Source organism: Delphinus delphis, chromosome 2 (genome assembly GCF_949987515.2).
Source record: "Delphinus delphis chromosome 2, mDelDel1.2, whole genome shotgun sequence".
NCBI lineage: Eukaryota > Metazoa > Chordata > Mammalia > Artiodactyla > Delphinidae > Delphinus > Delphinus delphis.
This window is the reverse complement of record NC_082684.1, coordinates 19,737,964-19,755,839: the sequence shown is the minus strand read 5'-3', so window position 1 is coordinate 19,755,839 and position 17,876 is coordinate 19,737,964.

Sequence of the window (17,876 nt, the reverse complement as noted above, 5' to 3'; positions counted from 1 at the left end):
TCCCTTTCTGTAAACCTGTTACCTCCCTGTACTCTAATCCTAGAAGTAAGTAAGACATTGATTCCCTTCTCTTTTCTGCTCTGGGATGCCTTAAACTTCCCAGGGAGAATGTAGTCTGATAGAGTCTTAACCATAGTGATCTCTTTTATAAACTCTCCTCTCTTCTTTCCCTGAAATTTGGAGACACTTTTTCTCTTTTCACCAGGGAAATTTCTTTTCTTAGTCCGGAGGATTATCCATTAGAGACACTCCCTCTGGCATAATGTTTTATACCTCAGAGATACTGAGATACTTAAGATCATGCCTGATTTCTGAATGAACTGAGAAATGAAAGGCAGATGGAGAACCGAAATATGCCCACTATTACTGATAAAGGCTAAACTGAAAGACATAGATTAATGCAAGAGAGAAATGGATTTGCTAATTTAATCCCAAATTAGATTGTGTTACAACCTAATCAATGTCACATTGGATAAGAGTTGGACTCTACTTGAGGATTTGCCAAGGAAAGACATAAAACCTGGAGAAGCAGATGGGAATGCTAGCTCACTGTGGACATGTTCAGTTGCAAAAGAATCATAGATGACAATCTTGGTTTTAGTTAGCAGGATGTACATCAGTGTGTACTGTTTATCTGGAATCCAATGACTGAATTTAAGTTTAACTGGAGAAACCTCCCCTCAAAATGTTAATTTTGGCCCAGTGATTTTTCTTTGTCTGAGAGTGAGACTCATTTATATATAAAAGCTTAAGTTCCATTTTCCTTTTTAATCTCTGTCTCTAGTTCACTAATATTTGTTGAAATGTATATTCTATCTAGAGCATCACTACTCTCTGGTGAGCAGGCATTTTCAGTTTTGTCGCAAAACTGCTCCTATTTCTTCTTCTCTCTTTTACTTAGACCTAAGGAGTCTGCCTCCTAAGTAAGGTCATTTCTTAATGTGAAATTAATACAACCAGAAAACAAATTTGGTCTTTGTTATAGAATGACTCTTAATGCTGGAGACAGGAATCTAGTATAATATCCTCCATAGTTTCTTCTTTGACCCTGAATGCAGAAAGGTGTTTGGGGAACACATCTAGGGTAGTCTACCTAGGATCTGAAATAAGAATAAAGGCTAAATCCTCTTTGATTTGAATGTGAGCATGAAGTTGTCCTCATATTCATGCAAATGGAGATTACATGACTGGCCAACTACCTGCCTTTTGATATTAAGTTATAGAGATATGAAATGGGGAATTCTACAATGCCTGGTCTAAGCAAAGAAACCTCTCTGTTGATTTGAGAAGTGAAATACTAAATTAAGAGCAAAAGTTTGGTTGTAATTGTGCAAGATGAGCAACAATAAAAGACTCTAAAATATGCATTAGTTTTTAAATTAAGTGGAAGGCCCAAAATATGTAGACTTTTTTTTTTAATAGACTTTAATTTTTAGAGCAGTTTTAGGTTGACAGCAAAACTGAGTGGAGGGTATGGAGATTTCCCACATCTCCACAGCTCCCTCACTATCAACATCCCTCACCACAGTGGTACATTTGTTATAATCAATGAACCTACATTGACACATTATCATCACCCAAAGTCCCATAGTTTACATTAGGATTCATTCTTGGTATTGTCCACTCTATGAGTTTTGTCAAAAGTATGATGACATGTATCCACATTATTTTTGCCCTAAAACTGCTCTGTGTTCTGCCTATTTTTTCCTCCCTCCCTCTTAACTCCTGCTAACCAGTGATCCTTTTATCATCTCCATATTATTTGCTTTTCCAGAATGTCACATAGTTTGAATCATATGTACGATGCAGTAATGTAGTAGGTATCCTTTTCAGATTGGCTTTTTTCAGTTTCACTTTTGCATTTAAGGTTCCTCCATGTCATTTTATGATGCTCTTTTCTTCTTAAGTGTTGAATAATATTCCACTGTTGATGTACCACAGTTTATTTATCCATTCAACTACTGAAGGACATCTTAGTTTCTTCCAGGTTTTGGCAATTATAGATAAAGCTGCTATGAACATCCATAAGCAAATTTTTGTGTGGACATGTTTTCAACTCCTTTGGAAAAATACAAGGGGCATGACTGCTGAATTGTATAGTAAGAGTGTGTTTAGTTTTGTAAGAAACTTCCAAACTGTCTTCCAAAGTGGCTGTACCATAGTGCATTCCCACCAGTGATAAATGACAGTTCCTGTTGCTCCACATTCTCGCCAACATTTGATGTTGTCAGTGCTTTGGATTTTAGCCACTCTAATAGATGTGTGGTATCTTATTATTGTTTTAATATACAAAGACTTTTATTTTCCAAATACACACTGAAGACGTCAATAAAAGTTAACTTCAGATCATTAATTAAGATTTTTTATATAGGCAGTGAAAAAACAAAATGAGAAAATAATTTATAACATGTTTTTAAAAGAATGTCAGTTTGAAAGGTGAATGATACAAGTAACTGACGGATTTTATGCACCCCTGCTTTTAGAAGCTATAACATTATACGGTTGTTGGCTTTAGAAATAAATATGACTTGTACAATTGCAACATTTGTGTATTTTGCTGGTTATGGCATTGAAGATTTAATGGACCACATAAATTAAAGGAATAGACTACTAATTTAAGATTTTGTATTTTGTTGTGTGTTACAGATTATCAATACAAGAGAAAGGAATTAGCCTGTTTAAAACAAACAAACAACAAACAGCAAAACAATTATTACAACACGAACAAGGGCTACTGCTTTTTCTAAGATATCGTGCGGCACTCACCACAATCCTGTTATGTAGACAGAAAATGTAATTTTTCCCTGTTTAATGATCAAGGAGAGGTAAATGACTTGTTCATAATAAAATATCTAATAATGATATTTTAAAAGTAGTCATTGTCTCTGGGCTTCTAAAACACAACTATTTCTTTGTCTGCTTAATCTCATTTTGATATTTAAAGTAATGGTTCTTTCCAACTTTCTTACTTAGACAACATAATTTAAGCAATTTTACTCATTTTTTTAAAATAAATTTATTTATTTATTTATTTTTGGCTGCATTGGGTCTTCGCTGCTGCGTGCGGGCCCTCTCTAGCTGTGGCAAGTGGAGGCTACTCATCGTTGTGGTGAGTGGGCCTCTCATTGTGGTGGCTTCTCTTGTTGCGTAGCACAAGCTCTAGGCTTCAGCAGTTGTGGCATGCGGGCCCAGTAGTTGTGGTGCATGGGCTCAGCTGCTCCGCGGCATGTGGGATCTTCCCGGACCAGGGCTCGAACCCGTGTCGCCTGCATTGGCAGGTGGATTCTTAACCACTGCGCCACCAGGGAAGCCCTACTTATTAACTTTTACTGAGATTTACTTGATTTACATAAAATTATTAATCTTATGTAATTGAAGTGTCCTGTATAAACAAATTTTTGTTTTTAGTTTACAAAACTAAGTTCTATTCAAAGGAAAGCTGGTGACACACTTGGTTTCCTAAACTTTATTACTCATTTATTTATGACAGTTTTATATATATTTTTTTAACATCTTTATTGAAATAAAGTAGTTCAAGTAAATATTCTAATGGCAATGCTAGATTAAAGTGTTCGCTTCAGCCTATGTTGTGATTTGATTGGTGCACTTGAAACACTGTATTCTTGCTGACCTTGACACTGACCCCAAATGCCACACTTGGAGAAAAGAATTATAATGAAAATGGAGAAACTATTTTGCTGCAGAGCTTAAAAATTAAATTGACCACTTTCTTTCAAAAGACTGTTTCATGAATATGAGTAACGTTGTTTATTATGGCCTATAATCAATTTGTTATAAACTTTATTACTCAATAAATATATGGTAATTTAGTTGTACTTACACTCTTCAAAGGGGATTGATCAATTGAACCAATAAGGTTAGAAATACCCTGAACAAAGTTGGGTAAGGGTGATAAGTTACAAATTCCAAGAACACCCATACTAATCGTGAACAAGATAAAGTCAGAGCCAGGATTGATAAGGCATGTAACTGCAAGTAACCAAAGATTGGCGATATTGTTTTGGTCTTAACATTTACTCCCTTGAAAATGGCAGGTAGTAAACCCTTACCTCAGTGGTACAGTTTGCACTGAGATTTGAGAAAGGGGTCCACACAAAAGGACCAACATTAACAATAGCACTGTTATTGCAGAAGAGGCAATGCTGGTCAGGAGTAGCATGAGGATTAGCCTCTTCCTCCCTTTGCTATAGGATACCCATGGGGACAGTTGAGTGGATATGAATAGATTATGTGGGAGACTGTCCCAGTAATGCCTGAAATCCTCTTTCTCTCCATATCAGTAGCTGGAGGCTTGGGAAGATCATATTTGATTTAGATAAAAAGAATAATTAAACAGGTTTTGGCTTTCAGGACTGTGACTTCCCTTGAGAGTGAAGATTTGTTGTTACAGATGATGGTAGAAGAAAACAATATATGTTTATTTCTTGCAGTCAACCAAAATTAATTATTTCCTACTGATAAAGTTAACATCATGCTTGCTTTGAACCTTGTGGTTTGTACCTTTTAAACATTTTTCTTGCATTTTCATTAACCCATCATACAAATATGGCCTGAAAATTTACCATTGCATATTAAAAATATTTCATGTTGTAATGATAAGTATGATCTAGGTATTTTCAGAAGAAGGTTACTGTTGAAGATAAAGCCAGATGCACTTGAGGGACAAAAGTAAAAGGCAAACAGTGTGACAAACATTTGAGTGAAAGTGCCAAAATATGATACATATACTGTATGATTTCATTTATATGAAACTCTAAAAAGGCAAATCTAAGGCTTCCCTGGTGGCGCAGTGGTTCAGAGGACACCTGCCGATGCAGGGGACACGGGTTCGTGCCCGGGGCCGGGAAGCTCCCACATGCCGCGGAGCAGCTGGGCCCGTGAGCCATGGCCACTGAGCCTGCGCGTTCGGATCCTGTGCTCTGCAACGGGAGAGGCCACAATGGTGAGAGGCCCGCGTAACGCAAAAAAAAAAAAAAAAAAAAAAAAAAAAAAGGCAAATCTACTCTTTAGTGGCAGAGATTATCAGTGACTATGGGGGGGTGTTTGTGGAGGGGCAGGTATGGAGCATTGCCTCACAGTGGGGCACAAGGGATCTTTAGTGCATAATGGAAATGTTTTATAACTTGACTGTGGTTGTGTTTACATGAATACATAAATTTCAAATGTAAATAGGTTTATTTTATTGTATGCAAACAATACTTCAATGAGGTTAGGAAAAAGAAATTACTACACTTTTTTGCTATCTTATAAATTATTCTTCATTTCTTATCTAATATTTGCACTGAAAAGCTAATCCCATGTGTAAAACATTTCCTGTTTAGATATTTTCTTTCAAAGTGTTACATTGTCCAATACTCTCAAGTTGCATTTAAAATTTATATCCACACAACTATTGCTAATTATACATTTGTATCTATCTACAAAAATTCGCATCAAACCCAAGCTGTTAGATGTGTAATTATCTAATTTTCATGGGCAAATCCTCATTTGCATAGGCAAACATGGACATGTAATCTTGTTGCTGTCAGCTACAGATTTCTCTCAATGTTCAGTAACTGTGGTTACTTTTCTAAGCCACTATTAAAGGGCCTACTCCTCTGAGAAATACACAATGCCCATTTCTGATATTAATATTAATGATAAATATATTTTATACACTATATATTAAACATGTAACTAACATTAATATAAAACTAATTCAGTACTGTATGTCATGTTATTCTTTGTGTTAGTAGAAGATGTAATTTGTAGTAATTCTTATGGAATAAGGATAAACAATAACTGTTTTTGGATACATGAATTTATTAAATCCACATCTCATTGAGCTTTGCATCTAAATTAATAGGCTAAGCCCTTATTAACATATTATACAATAATTACTTTTAGAACTGTGACACAGTGCATGGATTAACTTAATAATAACTTAATAAGAATATGCCTTCTGTAATTATCTTCCTTTTGGTAGCCTAAGTTTTGTTTTTTTTTTTCTTTCCATGCTGGCTTATTTCACTTAGCACAGTGTCCTCATCAAAAGAGTAGTTTCCAACCACACTTGCCCTTCTGTGGAACTATTGTCAATGACATTATCCATTGTGCTGTACTGACCTATATAAGTTGTGTTCCACTTCAGAAACTCCTATTATTTTTAAAAATTTCTTTGATTTTATATTTCTAACACCTTTTTATCTTCCAATTTTACTGTGATATAATTGACACACATCACTAAGTTTAAAGTATACAGTATAATGATTTGACTTACGTATATCATAAAATGAGTATCACAATAACTTTGATGAACATCCATGATCTCATGTAGATAAAATATTAAAGAAACAGAAAAAAATTTTTCCTTGTGATGAGAACACTTAGGTATTACTCTTAACAACTTTCATATGTAACATACAGCAGGATTAATTATATTTATCATGTCATACATTATATCCCCAGTACTTATTCATTTTATAACTGGAAGTTTGTACATTTTAGACTGCCTTCATCCAATTCCTCATCCCCCAACACCCTGCATCTGGTAACCACGAATCTGATCTCTTTTACTATGAGTTTTTTTGTTTGTTTTCGAAGTATAATTGACCTACAACACAATGTTAGTTCCTGTTACACAAAATAACAGTTTGACATTTCTGTGCAGCTCAAAATGATCACCACCATAAGTCTAGTTATGATATGTCACCATGCAAAGATATGGCATAGTTACTGAATATATTCCCCACACTGTACATTTCATACACATGACTCATTTCTCTTGCAACTGGAAGTTTGTACCTCTTAATCTCCTTAACCTATTTCTTTCCTCCCCCCCCTCCCCCCTGGCAACCACCTGTTTGCTCTTGGTACCTATAATTCTTTTTCTGTTTTGTAATGTTTGTTCATTCATTTTGGTTTTAGATTCCACATTATAAGTGCAATCATATAGTATTTGTCTTTCTCTGTCTGACCTATTTCACTTAACATAATACCTTCTAGGTCCATCCATGTTATCACAAATGGCAATATTTCATTTTTTATGGCTGAGTAATATTCCATTATATCTATACATCTATACATATATGTGTGTGTGTGTGTATATATATATATATATATATATATATATATATGTCTCACACCTTTTTTATCCATTCATCTGTTGATGGGCATTTATGTTGCTTCCATATCTAGGCTATTGTAAATAATGTCGCAAAGAACATAGGGGTGCATATATCTTTCATAATTAGTATTTTTGTTTTCTTCAGATAAACACCCAGGAGTGGAATTGCTGAATCATATGGTAGTTCTACTTTTAATTTTTTGAGAAATCTCCATACAGTTTTTCACCAATTTACATTGCAATCAACAGTGCACAAGCTTTCCCTTCTCATCACATCTTCGCCAGAACTTGTTATTTGTTGTATCTTTGATAAGAGCTGGTGGGCGGGGCTGTGTCCTTCTCAGTTGCTTGGCTTGAGGCAGTTCAGTACTGGTGCCTATGGGCTGGTGGGCAGGGGCAAGTCTGGGCCCTGAGGTAATAATCTAGAGGGAGGATCCCCAAATGGCACCGGCCAGCACCAGTGTCCATGTGGTAGAAGGAGCTCCCCGAAATGGCTGCTGCCACTGTCTGTGTCCCTAGGGTGATTTCCAGTTGCCTCCTGCCTCTTCAGGAGGTTCTCCAAGATGAGTAGGTAGGTCTGACGTAGGCTCCTTTCGAGTTACTGCTTCTGCCCTGGATCCCGGAGCATGTGAGATTGTGTGTGTGTCCTTTAAGAGTGGAGTCTCTATTACCTTACCCCTCTGGGGCTCCCAAAATAAGCCCCAGTTGTCTTCAAAACCAAATATTTTCAAGACTGTCTTCCCCGAGCCAGACCCCTGGGCTGGGGAGCCTGGTGTGTGGTCAGACCCCTTACTTCTGAGGGAGAACCTCTGCAATTGTAATTTTTCTCCCTTTTGTGGTCCACCCACCCAGGCATATGGATTTTGACTGTACCATGACTCCACCCTTCTCACTGTGGTTCTTTCATTATATCTTTAGTTGTCAAAGGTCTTTTCTGGTAGGTCTTTTTCATCGATAGCTGGTCTGTAAATAACTGTAATTATGGTTTGCCTGTGAGAGGAGGTGAGCTCAGGGTTATTCTACTCAGGCATCATGGAAGCAATCCTCTCATATTGTGATTTTTTAGTGGCACCACAGTTTTCCACTTTCTGCAATGCTATAAATTGAACATCCTTCTATCTTAAGATTTATTCTAATATATTTGCTAGTATGAATATAGTAGCAATGAATGCACCTCTTTTACCTAATAACAGTTTCTAAATAATTACAAAAGCATTGAGTAATAATACATAATAACACATAAGAATATTGTAGGAAATATTATAATAAAATAACATTTTTTCAAATAAGTAATTAGATAATTTTCAAAGTATATGGCTTTTAAATGATTTTTAATATAAATAATAAGTTAATCTCAAAAGTTTGGTTTAATTTACATTTCCCAAAACTGAATGTTAGTTTTTTATTAAGTACCAATTTTTTGTGACATCTCTTCCACAACACTTACTCATGACTATATTCTCTTCCCCTCCCTCTTCTTCTCCCCTGTCATTCGTATATACATACAAACACACACTCCCCATTTAATCTCCACTATTCACAGATTCTGTATTTGCAAATGTGCCTATTTGCCCAAATGTATTTGTAATTCCCAAATCAATAACTGCAGGGCATTTGCAGTCATTCATGGTTGAAAAAATTGTCATCACATGCACATTCCATCTGAAGTCAAACAAGGCTGCATTATTTCCTTCTTATTTCAGTTCTCAAACTGTGAACAGGTGTCCTATTCACAGATTATTTAGTGCAAAGTTTTTGGCATTTTTATACTTTCTGCTGTTTAAAATGGCCCCCTATCATAGTGCTGAAGTACTGTCTACCGTTTCTTAGCTAAAGAAGGCTGTGATGCTTTATGGAGAAAGTACTAGAAAGTAAGTGTGTTTAATAAACTTCATACAGTCATGAGTTGTGTTGTTGGCTGTGAGTTAAATGTTAATGACTCAACAATAAGATGTCGTTAAACAGAAACACACGTAAAAAATGGCTATGTATTGATTGGTTGCTGAAAATGTGACCAGAGTTTTGCAGGAACTTAATCCTATGTTTCTCCTAGAAGCAATGTGGTATATGTGTGGGCATAGTAATTATCTGTATTCCATCATTTTTTTCCCACATTTTCTCACTTTTATGGCTTTTTAATTTTTTATAGTTTATTCTTTTATGAATAGAAAAAATCTTTTCTGAATGTTTCCATTTGCTTTATATATAGAAAACTTCTTTCTGTCCCATGAACCACTACATATGTGCCCGTATTTTCTTATAGTTGAACGATTTATTACATTCAAATCTTTAATACATCTGGATTTTATTTTTTCATGTAAGGTGCATAACACTGTTGTTCAAGAAATCTGCTCTGTAATTAGAATGTTTCCTTTTGTTACACATGCCAAAGGCAAATGGAACTAATACCCGTGGGTCCTGTCGCATATATTACTCCTTTTGAAGGTATGTCTCTGTTAATTAAATAAATACACCATGATTGGTAAAATGTGGCTTCCCAGCTCTCTCTTTCATGAAGAGTGTAGGTCGGAAGTTAACATCATCTTTAAAGCAACCAGGTAAAATATTTTAGTTTTAGTTTATCATTTGTATGGAGATGTTTATTTTATTTGGGACATTTTATTTGTTACTTTATGGTATGGCAAATTCTGAGGGCATCCTTTACATTTTAATGAGACTAAGTCCTCAAGAGCTGACTGTGGGCTTTTGCCTGGGTGGTCCTTGGAATGTGACACCAGTGTACTGCCCCAGACATCAAAGTATCCCTGGCAAGCAAGGCAGGAATTGACATTGGCCACATTTCTTGAGTCTGACTACAAAACATGGTCAAGAATCATTCTAACTCATCTGCTTAGTGCATGGATCACCCCATCAAAATTCTGAGTTTAAAATAAACAACCTAATCCACTTAAGTCTTCTATCTCCCTTCCCCATAGAGTTCTTCCTTTTGAACGACAAAGACAAGACAAAAAAGTACTTGAAAGAAGTCTTTGAGACATGCTGCCTAAGCTCAAAAAACCAAAGGAACACCATAGTCTTCTTTTGAATGTGTATGTCAACTTTGCACTTGGCACTCATTATAAACTGCTCTGTGTGCCAAGAAACAGGTCTTAGGAGAACTGCATGAGTGTCAGTATAGATGCTTTGCAGGACATGAAAGTCCTCCTGTGTGCACAATATTGTCAGACGTTATTCCACACATTAAAGCAGTGCTTTAGTACATTTTAGGGATGTGTCTATAATGAAAGGATTCCCGTTATAGTGTCCTTAATCCTTTTGATCTTTACATGAACAAGGGACCAAAAAAAAACCAAAACAAATAACAACAACAACAACACTTTATCTCTAAATTTTAAACTACACAGGATGACAAATTCTAAATAGAAACTAAAGACTCTATTGATACACGCAATACAATTCTATTATTTTTCAGAGAGAAATGTCACCAGGTGATTAAAATAGAGTATCAATAACAGATAATTAACTAGATAACATAAAGTGTCAGTAAGAAACTATCTGCTATCTTTGGAGACTCTCAAGCTGATTACCATAACTTGGGTATAGATATCTTTGAATCTTGTTTTGTTTCTGCATTTCTTCAGACTGGGCTTACCTCCAATAACTTTCTTTCTGGCCTGCATCATGATTTAAACTCTTTTTCACTCAGACTATCAGACTATTATTACTAAACACCACGTTCCTCATGTTGTTCCACTACACTCAAAAAGTCTATGACAGACACCCATTACTTGGAGCATTAATTCTAAAATCTTCTGACTGTATATCACTAGGCTTCATAATACAGACCCACTTTGCCTGGTCATTCTAACTTTCCATACCTTCAAAACTATATCCCCTTGTTTACTCCCCTATTCCATCTACCTGCTATACTCACGTATTTGCTCTCATCCTTGGTAATCTGATTCACCATCTTTAGTCAGTGTACCATCTTAATTTCTTTACACCTATTAACTGTCTAAATACTAATAAATTTACAATTTAATAGTTGCATGATCTGTTATTGTTATGGAAATTAGGCATGTTTCTCTAAATAAATTGCAAGTGCCCCAGATGTATAAATCACATACTATAATTTCTCATTTCTAAAACACATTGTATAAGACAACTTGCATTTAGGAAAGTGGAGAAGAGCGTACATGATAATTAATTATGATGGCAAAAATTGACAAAGAAATTTTACTTTTTTTTTTTTCTTTTGCGGTACGCGGGCCTCTCACTGTTGTGGCCTCTCCCGTTGGGGAGCACAGGCTCCAGACGCACAGGCTCAGCAGCCATGGCTCCCGGGTCCAGCCGCTCCACGGCATGTGGGATCTTCCCGGACTGGGGCACGAACCCGTGTCCCCTGCATCGGCAGGCGGACTCTCAACCATTGCACCACCAGGGGAGCCCGAAATTTTACTTTTATCATAAGGAAATCATCAGTAACAAAAATTTATTTGTGGAAATCAAATAAATATTTTAAAATTTAAGTTTACTGCATACTCATCAAAGGAACTTTGTCCAGGATTAGGACAAGGTATAAAGAGTTTATTTAGAAAGATTATGTGAGTGGAATGAACTAGAGGAGGTTTTATTTGTTTTCCCCAACTCATTGTGCTGCTGTTTTTCACTAATAAAAATTCATGGATATTTAGTAAATAAATGAAATTAATGAGATGACTTCAGTACAAAAGGATATAATGTAAAATGTATGCCTTTGTCTGGTTGTAGCAACAATTGCAGGAGTAAGATGTGGGCTGAGAGGATTGATCAGGGAAGAAGACATGTCCAGAGGAGGCTATTCTTTATATCACTTGACTTCTTTTTTGCCCCCTGCCCACATTAAGTCCAATTCCTCAAGATGATGACTGGCCACATTCACCACAAAGTGATTAATTCAGGACGATTAATGGGAGTAGTTCCTACCCCAGCTATACCTGGCTTGAAGCCATGGTTGATATTCATCCTCTCACTCTTCCATCAGCCAGCACTTACCCACTGGGATCACCCCATACTTTCATTGTCAAGTATTACAAGTTCTTAGTTGTTTGCTCTTATCAGGCTGTGGTTATTGCAATTGCTTGTTTAGTTATGACTGGGTGTTGAAGCAGCAATAGATAGAGTGAATTTCATGAATTCCCGATGAACTCCTTTAAGCACCCAGTGTGTAGCAGCAACTCTAGATTCTTGTGGTAACAGAATCATTAATATTTTCTGTTTTCATGTCACTGTACTGACATGAGGAAACCAAAATGACCAGACAGTGATCTTTCCTACAAGTTCAGTGGAACACTTCCTGTGTTACTCCTTGGAGATCTTTCCTCTATGGGAACCAGGATCTCAAATTCAGTTGATTCTTGGGTCATGGGATTCAACAGTACAAATTCTGAAACTGAAACAATCAGAGTGCTGTTACTAACGCCCAATCTTACTTCAAACTCTTGGGTTTTGGACCTGTGTATTGTAGGTACTTTGAACATAGCATGATCATATATTAGACATTGGTTCAATGCATATTCTGTATCCCAAAAGGTAGTGCCCAGTGTTTTTGCTGGAGCCAGATTATACTGAATTATGGAGGGCAGTCTACGCATCTCTTCTCAATTCCCAAAATCTTATCCCAACCGATTATTTTCAGTGACATAACATTGGCGGCTTGAAATCAGCCATGGTGGAGTATTGGTACCATGAAAACTGACAAATGTGTAAATTAAGACATTTATTTATTTATTTTTCTGAATACCAGTTGTTAAACTTTTACCAGCATACTATAGGCACTGCCCTTATTATGCAGGGAGTTGTTCTAAAGTTGGCTTCTTATCTGATCTTCATTCCATCATTCTACTAGGCTTCCAGCTTCTGGATGATATGGTATGTAATAGGAGAAGTGGATCCTATGGTAAAGTACATCTTGCCATGTTTCTTTTGCTATAAAAGAATCACATCGTCTTGGAAAATGATGTGTGGAATCCAAGTCTAGAAAATCAGGAATTTTATAAACGGTCAGACAGTGGTACTGGCACATATCCAGATAGATATCAATTCTGGTAAGGACCTATCACTGTCTCCTTTTGGATAGAAAATATCCAATGTAACCAACCTTCCATTAAGGGGCTAGTTGAACTCTTTGTGTAATGCTACCTTATCAAGTGCACACACAGCTTTGACTTCTGCTGCTGGCAGTCTGGGAATTCAGCATTGGTAGTAATTTGGCAGCCTTCATGAGGCAGAATCCATACTTTGGGCTGATGCATATCTTTCCTACCCATGATAGCTGTTTCATTTCTGGTCCCAATAGCTAGACTTTGTGACACCAAGGACAGAGGCTAATTAGCCTCCTGGAATCATCCTATCTAGCTGGATTTTGAATATACTTCTCCAGTGGACATGCTTTGAAGGTTATTATCATGAGACCCAGAGATCTGCACACACTGTATTGACTCCCACATCCCAATTCACATGCCTGTTCCAAACACTTCCTTGCCTTTGATCTGTCAATCTTATTCCTTCCAGAGCCCTAAAAAGCCAAGCATTTATTCCACTGTCTAGGATTCTGTATGTAGCCATACCTCAAGCTACTTCTACCTTTCTCTAAAGTACATACCAATAAATACATTACTTGGAGCTCAGCCAAATGAAAAAAAAAAAAAAGATTCCCCTCTTGTTCCCTAAGGACAAAAGATTGCCCTCAGGACAAAGTCTTAGAAATGAAGAGTGATGGAATTTTCAAACCTTAGCAAGGAAGCGAGCTACTGTGGTGGGAGCTAAGCAAGGAGAAAGAGGAAAAGGAGTGGAAAACACAGAGAGGCAGCATGTTCCCAGATTACAAACAGCCTAAAATATTACAGGCATATTTTTCAAATTTTAATGTTACATATGATAGTTCAGTGACTTTTTAAAAAATGATACCATTTTTATCCCGTCTGTTATTCCACGTGTGTTTAGATTTCTCCCCTTTGTTTCTTCCCTCCCTCCTTCTCTCCATCTCTCTCTTTATCCCTTTCTTTCTTTCTTTTCTTTTTTTCTTTTTCTTTCTTTCTTTCCTTCCTTCCTTCCTTCCTTCCTTCTTTCTTTCTTTCTTTCTTTCTTTCTTTCTTTCTTTCTTTCTTTCTTTCTTTCTTTCTTTCTTTCTTTCTTTTTCTCCATCTCTCTCTCTCTTTCTTTCTTTCTTCTCTTCCATTTTCTCTTTTTAAAAAATGTCTTTGTTAAACTTGATATTGAAACATAGTATAAATACCAAATACTTCCTGAGCAGGCCACTGTATTGGCTGCCGTGACTTATAAGAAATATTGAATCACATTGCTGGAATGAACTAGATTAATCTAAGTATCACAAGCATCTTGAAGCCAGGAGGGCCTGTAGAGATACCTTAGCCATCACCCTCACCATCTTCTCATCCAATGCAAAAATCTCAAATGTCTGCATGAAATCTAACAGTGGAAATTCTATGACTTTATTGAAACATGTTTTTCGTTGTTTTATTGAAATACTATTGCAACTGCATTTGGGGATAACTTTGGTTGTTCTAAACTTCTTGTTCTGATTTGAAATCTATAACCTTGAAATTTTGATTTACTGGAACTATACAGGTTCTCTGCTTGTGGTGGGGGAGTTGGGGGAGGCTTGCTCCCAAATCAAGTAGTTGTTCAGATATTTCCTTATCTTTCTCATTCAATATGAATTAAGAAACACATTACCACTTATATCATCCTGTGTGAACTTCTTTTGCAGTCCCCACGGAGGTTGGTGAAAAACATGTAAACAAATTTGAAAAATCTCTAACAGTACCACACCCCCTACCCCATCCACCCAACCCCTGTTTCTAGAAGAAGCCACGACTCTGAATCTTAATGTCCCGTGAATTACATTCTGATATGTTTAGATGAATAGTTCCCTGCCAAAGGATGGAGTCCAAATGACATGTAGCAAAGCTTTTCCAATCATTCTAGATAACTTGATTCCTCAATAGAAGTAACTATCATGGTATCTTAGAGCAGGGGAGAACTTTAGTGATCACTTAAGGTACGTTTAGGAATTACTGTCATGAGCATAGTATTGAAGCGTATCTATGGTCCAATGGACCCAAACAATTAGCTCCATCTGATCACATATTTACAGTAAGTCTATTAGCATGTTAAGCTTGTATTTCTCTCTTTATAAAATAGTAAATTTATATGTTCCTTAATTTTCTTCTAATTATTCACTTGTATCTACTAAGTTCTGGGTTTTCAGACTTAGCTCTTAAAGAAGAAGATGAAAGAGACCAACACTTATTTTCATGTCTCCAGAGATTTAATAAGTCATTCAAAATATATCTATAATCTGTGTACCAGGCACAGTGTTATGCAGTGGAGGTAGGTGCTGAACAAGACCCAAGGGTCCCTTGTTAAGAGATGTTTAGTGGGCAGTAGGTTATATACATCTGCAGTTTTGCTCAGAGGACAAAGCTGGAGTTAAAAATGTGAATCTTTGAAGCAAGTACTTCTTACTTTCCAAAATGGTTTCCAAACTGGATACTAGAGAACTCTAGCTCCTTGAGACCTTAAAGCACTGAGAAATCTTCCAGAAAAGAAGTCAGTTATCCATGTTAGCACAACATTTGACAAATTATTTACTATGAATCCTCTTCTCAAAGAAGGCCTGACAAGATCTCACAGAATTGATTTTCTAGAAAACAGAATTTGAAGATCCTGATTTATATCATACACTCTCATTCAAATACTTTCCCAGGAATATTTACAATACCTATATATTCATGAATGGTCGTATATTTTACCATTAAAACATGAGATACAGAGCAAACAGGACCATCATAAAAGTTTGACATGCTAACATTTTACAAAGATGATTCTCACCATCTACCAAATTCTAAGTTTTCTGAAGGGGTTGACATTTTATCTACAGAGATGCATTCTAAGCATATTCTTCCTTAAGACTTTTCTAGCAAGAACTAGAAGAATAATACATGTAGGCAGTACATTTTCTGCCTCTGAATTCTCCAAATATTTCCCTAGAAATAGTCAAAGGAAAAATAAAATAGAAAATCGATGAGGCCTATGCAGATGCAAAAGGCACATGGATGTGTGGGTTCCTTTGCAGGATGCCTCTTTCCTTTATTTTTCCTGCTTTCCTTGACCCCTTCAAACACAGCATGCACTGATCTTTGAGCTGTCAAGACAAATCCCTGTGGCCATCACTTTGTTTGTAAAACTTGGAGGTTTTAAGAAAACACTGTCAAGCGATTATGAAAAAAATGCATCAAGCTGTGCTGACCCTGCCAGGCTTGTGAGCACAATGGTTGGGCAAGAAAAGAAGTGGAGGTAAGAGCTGCCAAGCGAGGCCTGCTGTGAGCACGAGGGCTTTTCTGGATCACTAACAACCAGAACCATGCTAGGACGTGTGGGCTTTTTATGGCCACAGTTGTTTCTCTGGCTTTTGTAAAAATGTGTTTTACAGGTGAATCAAAGATTATAACATGGGAAAGAAGGTATGAGCAGGAGCTGCCTTGGAATACTTCAGCAGTATTCAAATAAAAGTAAAAGAAACAAGTGGGAAAAGAATGCCTTTTACTTTCTGGCCAAAGGTGGGAAAAAAGAAAAATCAATGTTATTGGCCAAATGTACCTGCTGGCAGTAATTAGGTCAGGCTGCTGAGAAAATGAAACACTGCATTTTTAAAATTTATATTTCTTAATTTTTCAAGGAATTGGGCACAAAGCATGTACCTCCCTCCAGCATGCGGCTGCCACGTGCCTGGATTTTGCCCAGGAATGTTGCACCTCTGGGCACAGGGTGATGCTGGGTTTTATGGGGACTTCTGGGCACTGGTTCCTCCCTCCCACTGGTTCTAGGTAAGTGCTTATTGGCATCAAACTGATTTGGCCACCTGCAACAAAGGAGGCTGGACCAAGAGAATGAGGGAGCTTAGAAACAGGTGAGTTGTTCGGTTACCCCAAATGCCAACCTGAAATGAAAAGTAGAGAGCAAAGAATTAAATCATATCTGTGTCAAGGTAGTAATCAGCACCAAGCCCAGTGGAGAAACGGGCAAATGTGGAGATTTCTCATTTCTCTAAAGGAACATCTACCTGAAGATAGTAGGGGAAATAGAGAGATCTTAAAGAAAAAAACACAGGTCCACTCCAAAGCCCATTCCTTGCCTATGTCACCAATCATCTCTTTCTTTGCCTCTGATCTGTCAATCTTATTCTTTCTTTCCAGGCACATCAAATAATTATAATTTCTTGTATACATTTGCAAAATCCCTTTAAGCAACAATTAGACTAGTCTTTTATTGAACAACTGCGGATTGCAGCCTAGCCAAGTTGACACACCAAGAAAGCCATCACAACTTCTTAAATAAACTATGTTTCACTCATTTCCAGTCTTTAGGTCAGCTTTGGGAGAACCCAAACTAACACAAAACCCTTGGTGATCCCGTGATAATTTGCTATTGTTCTACTCTTCTCCACTGCACTTATCCTCATAACCTAAATTTTGGTCGTGCACTTACCACTTATCAAACAAAATTTCTATGAACTATTTCCCAGTTGTCTTTTCCATTATTTTGAATTGCAATTCAAACCCTGCTGCAATAGCCACTTTCCAAAATTCTACCCCTCATCTTGCAGATGATAACAGTGTATGCAAATACCCCTGCATTCTCCAGCATCTGGGCATGCTGTAAGATTGTACCTCTTACTCTCCCACCTCCTTCCTCTCACACACTTCATATTTTTCATGGTCTCATG